The sequence below is a fragment of the Anomaloglossus baeobatrachus genome, chromosome 2 (assembly GCF_048569485.1).
Source record: "Anomaloglossus baeobatrachus isolate aAnoBae1 chromosome 2, aAnoBae1.hap1, whole genome shotgun sequence".
NCBI lineage: Eukaryota > Metazoa > Chordata > Amphibia > Anura > Aromobatidae > Anomaloglossus > Anomaloglossus baeobatrachus.
The window spans coordinates 72,328,366-72,341,370 of record NC_134354.1 but is presented as its reverse complement, the minus strand read 5'-3'; the positions used below and the strand labels follow the sequence as shown (position 1 = coordinate 72,341,370).

Below are 13,005 nucleotides of genomic sequence, written 5' to 3'. Positions count from 1 at the left end.
ATAAACTCCTTGCTAGAGATGGGTTGCATCTTACGAAAACCTATAAACACCAATTTGGTAGACATCTTGCTCATTATAAAAGCTTTAAACTAGAGCATTATGGGATGGGGTATATGTGACCAGGAAAAAGCTATGCAGCTTATGAATTCTTTTGAGAACCCTACTATTAGAAGACATGATATTCTGAGTGAAATAAAGGAGCAAGAGATACTGAATACAAACTAAAATGTGTCTATACAAATGTACAGAGCATGAGAAACAAAAAAGAACTGGAGCTGCTAACACAGGAACTGAGATGTCATAGGCATCACTAAAACTTAGTGGGTTGAAACACATAATTGAAATACAAACCTTTTAAATGCTACAACTTATTTGTATGAAGTCAAAATAGCAAGAGAGGTGGTGTTGGGAAAGCATAGATCTCCTCCACAGAATCCGAGCTTCTGAAAACTGTAGCGATGTAGAAAGTAGGTAAGAATACAAAGAGAGGACAGAAAGGACACTATTGTAGGTGTTTACTATAGGACACCTGGACAGTTTGACGATCTAGATGAACTAATGACACTATTGTAGGTGTTGGACACCTGGACAGATTGAAGATCTGGATGAACTCTTTTTACATCAGATATCTTTGTTTTAAAAAAAAAAAAAAAAAAAAAAAAATATGATGTAGTGATCATGTGAACTTTAACTATCCAGATAATTGTTGGGAATCTTTTTCAGGCAAAAGTAATGGATCCAAAAAATGTTCTTCTTCTCTCGCTGACCACTTTTATCTTTCAAAGGGTAGAAGAGAGAACTAGAGGATCTGCCATTTTGGACCTAATTCTTATCAACGGGGAGGAAATGGTTGAGAAAGTAAAGATAGCTGGGAAATTAGGAGGCAGTGATCATGCTATCTTGAATTTTGGATTAGAAGAAGGAGGAGAAGAACCTGTGAAGCATCGGACTTCAAGGTTGGACTTCAGACAGTCAGAATTTAATGAACACAGAGGGTAGGAAAGGTTCAGTATCTGGATGTTATCTAAAGGACAGAAATGTTTAAGAAGGATGGGAGATTTTTGCTAAATGAAATTCTCACCACACAATCCGTAACAATCTCTAAAAGAAGGAAGAATTTGAAGCTTTTTAAGAGACCAGGATGGATGAACACAAAACTTTAAACCCTTACTAAAAAAGAAAAAAAAAAAAGTATATGAAATTCAATGAAGGAGGCATATCTAAAGAATATAATGCTGTCTGCAGGGATGCAGGGCAAGTGTTAAAAGGGTCAACACCACTAATGAAAGGAGGCTTTCAAGGGAGACCAGAAGCAATAAAAAAAGATTTATATTTGGGGTTAGCAAAAGAAAAGTCAAAGATACTATAGGATTTTTAGAACATGAAAGATGTTGGTGAGAAAACACTTGCCGAATTTAAATCTCCTGGTTCAGATGAACTACATCCGAAGGTGCTGAAAGAGATAGCAGACGAAATTGCAGAAGCACTAGCCAGAATCTTTGAAAACTCCTGGAGAACAGGAGAAGTTCCAGAGAATATGTCCCTATCTTCACAAAAGGAAAAACATGGAGCCATGAAATTACAGGCTAGTGAGGCTTACTTCTATACCAGGAAAGATCTTTGAACAAATGTTATATAAGAATACAGCAATTAACCAGACCGAGCATGGGTTTGCAACAAACATGTCATGCCAGACTAATCTAATTTCCTTGTATGCTAGAATCTGACTAGTTAATCAGGGAAATGCAGTAGATATACTATATCTTGACTTCAGGAAAACATTTGATAAAGTATCTTAGTCACTTTTCAATACAGATAAGTATGGGATTGACAGGCTACAGTTAGATGTATTCATAATTGGCTCAGTGATCAAACTCAGAGTGGTAATCTAGTTGCACATCCAATTGGAAGTGTTTCAAGTTTGGTACCACAAGGCTCTCTCTTAACCCCAGTGTTTTTAAACATTTTTATAAATGATCTAGATAAGTGAACTCTAGGTAAACTAATCAAATTTACAGACGATGCAAAACTAGGAGGTATAGCCGAGACTGGAGAAGACAGGATTCAGAAGTGCCTAGATAAGCTGGGCCAATGGGCAGCCGCTAATAGAATGGTATTTAACAGGAATAAATGCAAAATTTTACATCTGGGAAAGAAAAGGAAAATATTTACAGAATGAAAGGAATAGAACTAAGCAATAGCATGTGTGAAAGACTTGGATACACTAATAGATCACAGACTGCACATGAGTCAACAGTGTGGTGCAGCAGCAAAAAGGCAAACACAATTCTGGGTTGTATTAAGAGAAGCATAAAGTCTAGATCACATGAGGTAACTATCCCCCTCTACTCCTCGTTGGTCAGACCTCATCCAGTTCTGGGTAACACATTTTAAGAAACATTGAAAAACTGAAGCAAGTTCAGAGAAGAGCTACCAGGATGGTGAGTGGACTGCAAACTATGTCCTACGAGGAACGGTTAAAGGAAATGGAAATGTTTAACTTGCTAAAAAGAAGGCTAAGATGACTTAATAGCTGTCTACAAATATCTGCAGGAATGGCAGTGATCATCCTTATTCTCATTTCTACATGGAAAAGTAATTGAATGAAACTGAAAGGGAGAAGATAGTTAGATATTAGAAAGAAACTTTGACAGTGAGGATTATCAATGAGTGGAACAGGCTGCCACAAGAGGTGGGGAGTTCTCCTTCAATGGAAGTCTTCAAACCGATGCTGGAATGACCTCTTTCTGAGAGTTTAGTGAATCCTGCATTGAGCGGAGAGTTGGACACGATGACCCTGGAGGTTCCATTTATCTCTAACATTCTATGATCATTGTTTAAATAAGCCACAATATATGCCACGGCCTCCAAGCAGTCTAACCAAACGAAAAGCAGGTCATCCATGTAGCTGCCGTACCGGTACCAGACTATGTCCTGAAAAAAATCGAGCATCCACATTGTAGATACATTTTTATTTTATTTTTTTTTTTCCTTCCTCCCACCGAGACCTATAAAGGATTGCTAGCGATAGTGAAAATTTTGGGATCACGTTTTTGGTGAAACTGTCTACGTGTCACTTTGCAGTCACCGTCCTACACTGTGATCCTAAATTCCATCCTAATTTCAAGCATTGTCCTTTTGCAAACATCCAAAACAGGAGAGGAGGCGTGACCTCACACAGATGTGAGCAGCCTTCGCCCACTTTTACTGCAGTCACAATTGTGACCTGCCCCACTAGTGTTTGCAAGTGAAAAAACTCTAACTTTTTAGGTTATTTTTCATATTTACACCATAAAAATATGTATACCAATTATAAATAAAACAAAAAAACTTTAGTTTTTCAGTTGTTGAAATTTTAATTTGGTCACATTTGCTTTAAAGGTGCAGTGGTCGCACATGCACACTAACCCTTCATACATATAGAGAACTTTGGGACCCTCTATTGTGATCAGGAAGGGTCCTCATGCTGAAGTAAAAACAACCAATTTATTTTATCTATATTAAAATACTACATTATCAAACAATTAAAAATGAAAATAGAACACTCGGCCAACACATTTCCAATCCTTTTTTAGTTTTTTTTTAATCATAGCATCATGATTAAGACACTAAAAAGGGTTGGAACCGCATTGTATAAGTGTTGTATTTTTAATTCTTCGACAATGTAGAATATTAACCATGCTGTTTTACTATACACTTGTACTGTTTTGGGTCAATACGACCCGATCTATTAAAATCTTGATTTATAGCTACTGTAAGTGTTTTTTTTGAATACCTATTTCATTATTAACCTGCATGTGAACATGGTTCATCATAAACAAATGAAAAATTAAATTGTTTTTTTTTTTTTTTTAAGAAAAAGGTTACACTGGCTGTTTGCAATTATGTTCGCTCTACAGCATTCTGCACACAAATAACAAACATGCTTTAGATTTCTATTACTATAACATGAAATCTACCGTTTTTTCTTCAGCGCTCTATTGGGAGACCCAGACGATTGGGGTATAGCTACTGCCCTCTGGAGGCCACACAAAGCACTACATTAAAAGTGCAAGGCCCCTCCCCCTCTGGCTATACCCCCCCGTGGTATCACGGGTTCTCCAGTTTTAGCTTTGTGTGCGAAGGAGGTCAGACATTCCATGCATAGCTCCACAGATTTTAGTCAGCAGTAGCTGCTGACTGTTTCGGATGGAAGAAAAGAGGACACATATAGTGTCCCCAGCATGCTCCCTTCTCACCCCTGGATGGTGTTGTAAGGTTGAGGTACCTATTGCTGGTACAGGGCTGGAGCCTGACATGCTGTTTTCCTTCCACATCCCCTTGTAGGGCTCTGTGGAAGTGGGATCCTGCCGGCCTCTCAGCTCTGATGCCGGGCTCCATCCACAGACCCATTAGAACCTGATGGAGACGGAGCAGGAGTACGATCAGGGACAGGCCCTGCATCATACAGGTACTCCGTGTCCCCGGCAGGCACAGACACACTCCGGGCTGGCTGGGTGTTGTAGTGCGCCGGGGACCGCAACGTGGAGTTGGTGTCCCTACAGATTACTGGGGGACTTTTTTGTGTATGGGAACGCAGCGCCGACCCCCTCTGGACCGGGCGGCGCTGCTGTGACTTGTGGTGCGCCGGAGATCCGCCGTCCGCGCTTTTACGGCGGCGGCGGTTATAAATTTAGTCCCCGGCTTTTTGGGCCTAGGACGCCGGCAGCTCCGATTCGTTCCCGCCCCCACCCTGTCATTCAGGGTAGGGGAGAGACGCTGTTCGCTAGCAGCGACGAGGGCTGGAGCCTGATTTACATGCTCCAGCCCTCTCACTTGGCACAGAGGGAAGCAGGCTTCCCGCTCTTGGCCAGGAACGCCCAGGGCCCGCCCCCCTTCCTCTCTCGAGACGCCGGCAGCCATTACATGCATGCCTGGCTGGAGGAAGGACGCAAGGCTCTGGGAGACCTGGACTAGGGGCTATCTGGCGACCACACACCCGCTTTTTAAGCGGGCGGTAAGCGATTTTTCTGTGCTGGTCCCTCTAGTGCCTCACTGTGTATCAGTGTACTGGGTACAGATATATAGATATTGTATTTCTTGCACTGTGAGGTGCGCTTCTGGCTGCATATCCCAGATCGCTCTGTGGAAGCAGCAACATGTCATCCTCAAAACGCAAGGCGGCCAAGGCAAAAAGGGCTGTGTATACTGCGTGTGCTGCATGTGGGGCTAATCTACCAGCAGGCTCCGATGACCCCCATTGTGTGCAATGCTCCGACCCGGTGCTGCTTCGCCAGCCGGAGTCAGGAGAGGTAGCGACCCAGGCTGAGACGCTTGTAAGTTCTGCCCCGGTGACAGGGACAGACTTTGCAGTTTTTGCTGATAGTATGTCTGTCTCTATGGCAAAAATACTTGAAACCTTGCAATCTATGCATGGGGCTCAGTCTCTGGGCACGGCGAGGCCTCTGTCCTCAGGTCCCCCTTACTTGGAATGTATCCAGCCCACAGGGGGGTACCCGGCTTCACAGGCCGAGGATTATGACTCAGATGATGGCCCCAGCCACCCTAAGCGAGCTCGCTGGGAAAGACCCTCGACGTCTTCACACTGCTCAGGGTCTCAGCACAATCAGTCTCCCTGTGATGTGTCTGATGAGAGTGATCAGGAATCCACTCCTGGAACCCCTCTCAACCTGGATACCCCGGATGGGGATGCCATGGTAAACGACCTTATCTCAGCCATCAATAGGCTGTTGGATATTTCTCCCCCAGCCCCTTCAGCAGAAGAGGCGGCTGCGGAGCAGGAGAAGTTTCGTTTCCTTTATCCCAAGCGTAAATTGAGTGCTTTGTTAGATCACTCTGACTTCAGAGAATCAATCCAGAAGCACGACGCTCACCCAGAAAGGCGTTTCTCTAAACGATCTAAAGATACGCGTTTCCCTTTCCCCCCTGAGGTGGTCAAGCGCTGGACACAGTGTCCAAAGGTAGACCCCCCGATTTCCAAACTTGCAGCTAGATCCATAGTTGCAGTGGAGGATGGCGCTTCACTTAAAGATGCCAATGACAGACAGATGGACCTTTGGTTAAAATCTGTCTATGAAGCTATCGGCGCGTCGTTTGCTCCGGCATTCGCAGCCGTATGGGCACTCCAGGCTATTTCAGCTGGCTTAGCAAAAGTGGATGCTATCATGCATCCAGCAGTGCCGCAAGTGGCGCACCTTACCACGCAGATGTCGGCGTTTGCGTCTTACGCTATCAATGCGGTCCTAGAATCTACCAGTCGCACCTCAATGGCGTCCGCCAATTCGGTAGTTTTGCGCAGAGCCTTGTGGTTAAAGGACTGGAAAGCAGATGCTGGTTCCAAAAAATGTTTAACCAGTTTGCCTTTGTCTAGAGATAGACTGTTTGGCGAGCCATTGGCTGACATCATTAAGCAGTCCAAGGGTAAAGACTCCTCTTTACCACAACCCAGAACATCCAAACCTCAGCAGAAAAAGTGGCAGCAGAGGTTTCAGTCCTTTCGAGGTTCGGGCAAGACACCATTTACCTCGTCCAAAGGGACTCAGAGGACGCAAAGAAACTCAGATTCGTGGCGGACTCACACACGCCCCAAGAAAGCAAATGGAGGTACCGCTTCCAAAGCGGCTACCTCATGACTTCCAGCCCCCCCCCTCCGCATCGCCGGTCGGGGGCAGGCTCTCCCGCTTTTCCGGCATTTGGATGTCACAGGTCAAAGACCGGTGGGTGACGGACATTTTGTCTCGCGGGTACAGAATCGAGTTCAATTCTCGTCCTCCAGCTCGGTTCTTCAGAACCTCCCCACATCCAGACCGAGCAGATGCTCTGCTGCAGGCGGTGGATTCCCTAAGAGCGGAAGGAGTGGTGATCCCAGTCCCTCCTCAGGAACAAGGGCAAGGGTTTTACTCCAATCTCTTTGTGGTTCCAAAAAAGGACGGCTCGTTCCGTCCTGTTCTGGACCTAAAACGGCTCAACAAACATGTGCACGCCAGGAGGTTCCGGATGGAAACCCTCCGCTCTGTCATTGCCTCAATGTCCAGAGGAGACTTCCTTGCCTCAATAGACATCAAAGATGCTTATCTCCACGTGCCAATTGCTACAGAACATCAACGTTTTCTACGTTTTGTGATAGGAGACGACCATTTTCAGTTCGTAGCTCTGCCATTTGGTCTGGCGACAGCCCCACGGGTCTTCACCAAGGTCATGGCGGCGGTGGTAGCAGTCTTGCACTCTCAGGGACACTCGGTGATCCCTTACCTAGACGACTTATTGGTCAAAGCTCCCTCTCAGGAGGCATGTCAGCACAGCCTGAATGCTACGCTGGAGACTCTACAGTCTTTCGGATGGATCATCAACTTTCCAAAGTCGATCCTATCACCGACTCAGTCACTAACGTATCTTGGCATGGAGTTTCATACTCTAGCAGCGATAGTGAAGCTGCCGCTGAACAAGCAGCGGTCACTACAGACAGGGGTGCAATCTCTCCTGCAGGGCCAGTTGCATCCCTTGCGGCGTCTCATGCATTTCCTAGGGAAGATGGTGGCAGCCATGGAAGCAGTTCCCTTTGCGCAGTTTCATCTGCGCCCACTTCAATGGGACATTCTCCGCCAATGGGACGGGAAGTCAACGTCCCTGGACAGGAAAGTCTCGCTTTCCCAGACGGCCAAGGACTCTCTACAATGGTGGCTCCTTCCCACCTCATTATCTCAGGGAAGATCCTTCCTGCCCCCATCCTGGGCAGTAGTTACGACAGATGCGAGTCTGTCGGGGTGGGGAGCAGTGTTTCTCCACCACAGGGCTCAGGGGACGTGGACTCCGCAGGAGTCCACCCTTCAGATCAATGTTCTGGAAATCAGAGCAGTGTATCTTGCCCTACTAGCCTTCCAGCAGTGGCTGGAAGGAAAGCAGATCCGAATCCAATCGGACAACTCCACAGCGGTGGCATACATCAACCACCAAGGAGGGACGCGCAGTCGGCAAGCCTGCCAAGAAGTCCGGCGCATTCTAATGTGGGTGGAGGACAGAGCATCCACCATATCCGCGGTTCACATCCCAGGCGTAGAAAACTGGGAAGCAGACTTCCTCAGTCGCCAGGGCATGGACGCAGGGGAATGGTCCCTTCACCCGGACGTGTTTCAGGAAATCTGTCGCCGCTGGGGAGTGCCGGATGTCGACCTAATGGCATCCCGGCACAACAACAAGGTCCCGGCATTCATGGCGAGGTCGCGCGATCAAAGAGCTCTGGCGGCAGACGCCTTGGTTCAAGATTGGTCGCAGTTTCAGCTCCCTTACGTGTTTCCGCCTCTGGCGCTCTTGCCCAGAGTGCTACGCAAGATCAGATCCGAGTGCAGCCGCATCATACTCGTCGCTCCAAACTGGCCGAGGAGGTCGTGGTATCCGGATCTGTGGCATCTCACGATCGGTCGACCGTGGTCACTGCCAGACCGACCAGACTTACTGTCCCAAGGGCCGTTTTTCCATCAGAATTCTGCGGCCCTGAACCTGACTGTGTGGCCATTGAGTCCTGGATCCTAGCATCTGCAGGATTATCTCAAGGAGTGGTTGCCACAATGAGACAAGCTAGAAAGTCGAATTCTGCTAAGATCTACCACAGAACGTGGAAGATTTTCTTATCCTGGTGCTCGGCCCAGGGAGTGTCTCCCTGGCCATTTGCATTACCCAAGTTTCTTTCCTTCCTGCAATCGGGGTTAGAAAAGGGCTTGTCGCTCAGCTCCCTTAAAGGGCAAGTTTCGGCACTATCCGTGTTTTTTCAGAAGCGTCTAGCACGTCTTCCTAAGGTGCGCACGTTCCTGCAGGGGGTCTGTCATATTGTGCCCCCGTACAAGCGACCGTTAGATCCATGGGATCTGAACAGGGTACTAGTTGCTCTCCAGAAGCCGCCCTTCGAGCCTCTGAAGGAAGTTTCCTTTTCTCGGCTGTCGCAGAAAGTGGCGTTTCTTGTTGCGATCACATCGCTTCGGCGAGTGTCTGAGCTGGCAGCTCTGTCATCCAAGGCTCCCTTCCTGGTGTTCCACCAGGACAAGGTTGTGCTGCGCCCCATTCCGGAGTTTCTTCCTAAGGTCGTATCCTCTTTTCATCTTAATCAGGATATTTCCTTGCCTTCTTTTTGCCCTCATCCGGTTCACCGGTATGAAAAGGACTTACGTTTGCTAGATCTGGTGAGAGCACTCAGAATCTACATTTCCCGCACGGCGCCCATACGCCGTTCCGATGCACTTTTTGTCCTTGTCGCTGGTCCGCGCAAGGGGTTGCAGGCTTCTAAAGCCACCCTGGCTCGATGGATCAAAGAACCAATTCTAGAGGCCTACCGTTCTGCGGGGCTTCCGGTTCCTTCAGGGCTAAAAGCCCACTCAACCAGAGCCGTGGGTGCGTCCTGGGCATTACGTCACCAGGCTTCGGCTCAACAGGTGTGCCAGGCAGCTACCTGGTCCAGTCTGCACACTTTCACCAAGCATTATCAGGTGCATACCTATGCTTCGGCGGATGCCAGCTTAGGTAGAAGAGTCCTGCAGGCGGCAGTGACACCCCCATAGGGGAGGGCTGTTTTGCAGCTCTAACATGAGGTATTTATTTACCCACCCAGGGACAGCTTTTGGACGTCCCAATCGTCTGGGTCTCCCAATAGAGCGCTGAAGAAGAAGGGAATTTTGTTACTTACCGTAAATTCCTTTTCTTCTAGCTCTTATTGGGAGACCCAGCACCCGCCCTGTTGTCCTTCGGGATGTTTTTTTGTTGTTTGCGGGTACACATGTTGTTCATGTTGAACGGTTTTTCAGTTCTCCGATGTTATTCGGAGTTAATTTGTTTAAACCAGTTATTGGCTTCCTCCTTCTTGCTTTGGCACTAAAACTGGAGAACCCGTGATACCACGGGGGGGTATAGCCAGAGGGGGAGGGGCCTTGCACTTTTAATGTAGTGCTTTGTGTGGCCTCCAGAGGGCAGTAGCTATACCCCAATCGTCTGGGTCTCCCAATAAGAGCTAGAAGAAAAGGAATTTACGGTAAGTAACAAAATTCCCTTCTTTTCGGACTATAAGACGCACCGGACTATAAGACGCACCCTGGTTTTAGAGGAGGAAAATGGGAAAATAAAACTTTAAGCAAAAAATGTGGTCATGACACACTGTTATGGGGCGAGGATCTGCTGCTGACACTGTTATGGGGGTAATGTCCCCAAATTCTCTACTAAGGTACCCCATCCTGGTAATGATCCTCCTGCCTTGTATATGATCCTGCTATAAGCCCCCATCCTGCTCCTATATCAGCATCCTGCTCATATTCCCCCATCCTGCTCATATACTCCCATCCTGTTCATATACCCCGATAATATTGATATACCCCCATCCTATTGGTATACCCCCCATCCATCCTGCTCATATTCCCCCATCCATCCTGTTCATATACCCCCATCCTGCCTGCTCATATACCCCCATCCTGTTCATATACCCCCATCCTGTTCATATACCCCCATCCTGCCTGCTCATATACTCCCATCCTGTTCATATACCCCCATCCTGCCTGCTCATATACTCCCATCCTGCTATATGCCCCCATCGTGCTCATATACCATCCTGGTATATGGCCTGTATCCTATAGCATAGAGAAAAAAATAAACGTTTATACTCACCTTTTCCTCACTCCCTCCAGCACCGATCATCTTCCTCTCTGCGCCACTGACCTGTGTGTGTGGAGCCGTTCCCCTGCTGGATCGCGATGTCTTCCTGTCTGTGCCGATCAGCTGACCAGCACAGATCAGCTGACCGGCACAGACAGGAAGACATTGCGTGCAGCAGGGGGGCGGCTCCACACACGGGGACGGGTGAGTGTACTGATTCACTGCACCCCGTGCTGGTAATGACGCGCGGGGGGCAGTGAATACAGCCGCACATGATCACTCCAGGCTGTAATTGCCAGGGGTGATCATGCGGCCGGCTCTTTGCTATGCGCGTGTCCCCGCTCGTCCTCCCGCCCACCTGTCAGTGCCGGCTTCAGCGCTGAGAGATGGGCGGGAGGATGGGCGTGCATATGTAATGAGCGGGCCCACGTGGTCACGGCAGGTGCTGCTGCTGCCTGCTCGTTCCCCCGATGACCCGCAGCACCCTCATTCCCAGCCGCAGCCCTATAGTCAGACCATAAGACGCACCCCCAACTTTCCCCCAACATTTGGGGGGAAAAAAGTGCGTCTTATGGTCTGAAAAATACGGTAAAGCTAACTTTGTGATAACATTGTATAAAACAACAAATGATAAATAATAAAAACTTATTTATTTTTTTTCTTTAAAAGGTTGAACAGGTTAATGCATTTTTACATTGAACACAATAATAAACCACGTCCTTTACATAGATATTTTGCACACCCAGCATATGTCAGATTTGTTTTATTGTCTTAAGAAGATGGATAGAAGCTCCATCTCTTCCTTTTTTGGCTGGTAGCTGTGCTGGTGGAGGCCGTAAATATCGTAGCTGTGCTGGTGGAGGCCGTGGATATCGTAGCTGTGCTGGTGGAGGCCGTGGATATCGTAGCTGTGCTGGTGGAGGCCGTGAATATTGTAGCTGTGCTGGTGGAGGCCATGGGTATCGTAGTGGTGCTGATGGAGGCCATGGGTATCGTAGTGGTGCTGATGGAGGCCGTGGGTATCGTAGTGGTGCTGGTGGAGGCCGTGGGTATCGTAGCGCTGCTGGTGGAGGCCGTGGGTAACGTAGCGCTGCTGGTGGAGGCCGTGGGTATCGTAGCGCTGCTGGTGCAGGCCGTGGGTATCGTTGCGGTGCTGGTGGAGGCCGGCTGCTGGACACTATTCACAATGGCTGCTGCTCCTTCACTTCTGGGGTTTACTTTTCTTTTTTGATATACAGCCTAACTAGGGATTTTCCTAATTCTTCAAGAAAGTCGTCTTTTATGCAATTTTATTTCTGTTCCAATTGGGGTCGATTTTCTCTCCATAAAACAAATGCATTGTATGCAAAAACATCCAGAATGTTGTAAAATATAATCATTGCCCACAGATTGGCTTTGCGTTTGCATGTGTGTGTTGATATTGCTTGATCTAGAGTATCAATTGCCCCTATTGTGGCATTATAATCTAATATCTATTATTTATTGCTTTGTCATGATGCATTGTGCTTATTAGAATGACCTTATTGTTGTTTTTGGGAACATAAGACACGACACAACTGTTGTATTTCCAGTAAAATGAAATGTAGAACTATACACATCTTTTACTAAGGATACCTTGCGGCAGTTCTGGCTTGTTTTTCCTTCTAGTACCCAGCATGGTAAGTTGTCTTTTTTGCAACATCTGGCCGAGTTGGTAGGATGTGAAAAAGTTGTCACATGTGATATTTGTCCTTTTACTCCACGAGTCAAATTGAGAACAACTCGCATACCCGGATTTTTTTTTTTCAGCTTCCTCCAGGGTTTCGTCCTATTCACTCTTTACAGTTTACAGCGCATGAATTTTTGCGGCCACATAGTGTCCATATCTTGATGCCGTACTTTGCTGGCTTATGTTGAATGTATTGTCTGAACGGGCACCTACCTAAGAATGCCACCAGTTGTTCGACAGTTACATCTTCACTAATATTATATAATTTTGGATGAGTACTTGCTTACTGATAAGAACAGTGAAACCTCCAACTTTTTGAATAATGAGATGAAGTACACAGAAAAACAAAAAAGTTTTGCAGGCAGAAATAATTAGTGATTTGTTGAACAGTATAAAATGTTATCGGGTCATATTGACCCAAACAGTATGAGAGTAACAATCAGCGTGAAGAAAAAAAAACAACAACAACAAAAAAAACACTCATAGTAAGAACCCCTCAAATGAGGACAAGTCAATTAATCTCAAGTTTCAGATCCGCATAATAAATAATCTGCAGGGTCTCAAATTTCATTTCGGGTCATATGGACCCGAACAGTACAGCAGGGTTAATATAAATGAATAAATAATAATTGAATAATTAATAAATTGGAGTTTTTGGTTTGGAATGA

General features: G+C 46.7%; 1 protein-coding gene across 1 annotated transcript in view; it reads left to right on the top strand.

Annotated features, from left to right (window-relative positions):
* GBE1 (1,4-alpha-glucan branching enzyme 1) overlaps nt 1-13,005 on the top strand; it is a 252,679-nt gene that overhangs the window by 104,435 nt on the left and 135,239 nt on the right. The gene's annotated exons all lie outside the window — the stretch shown is intronic.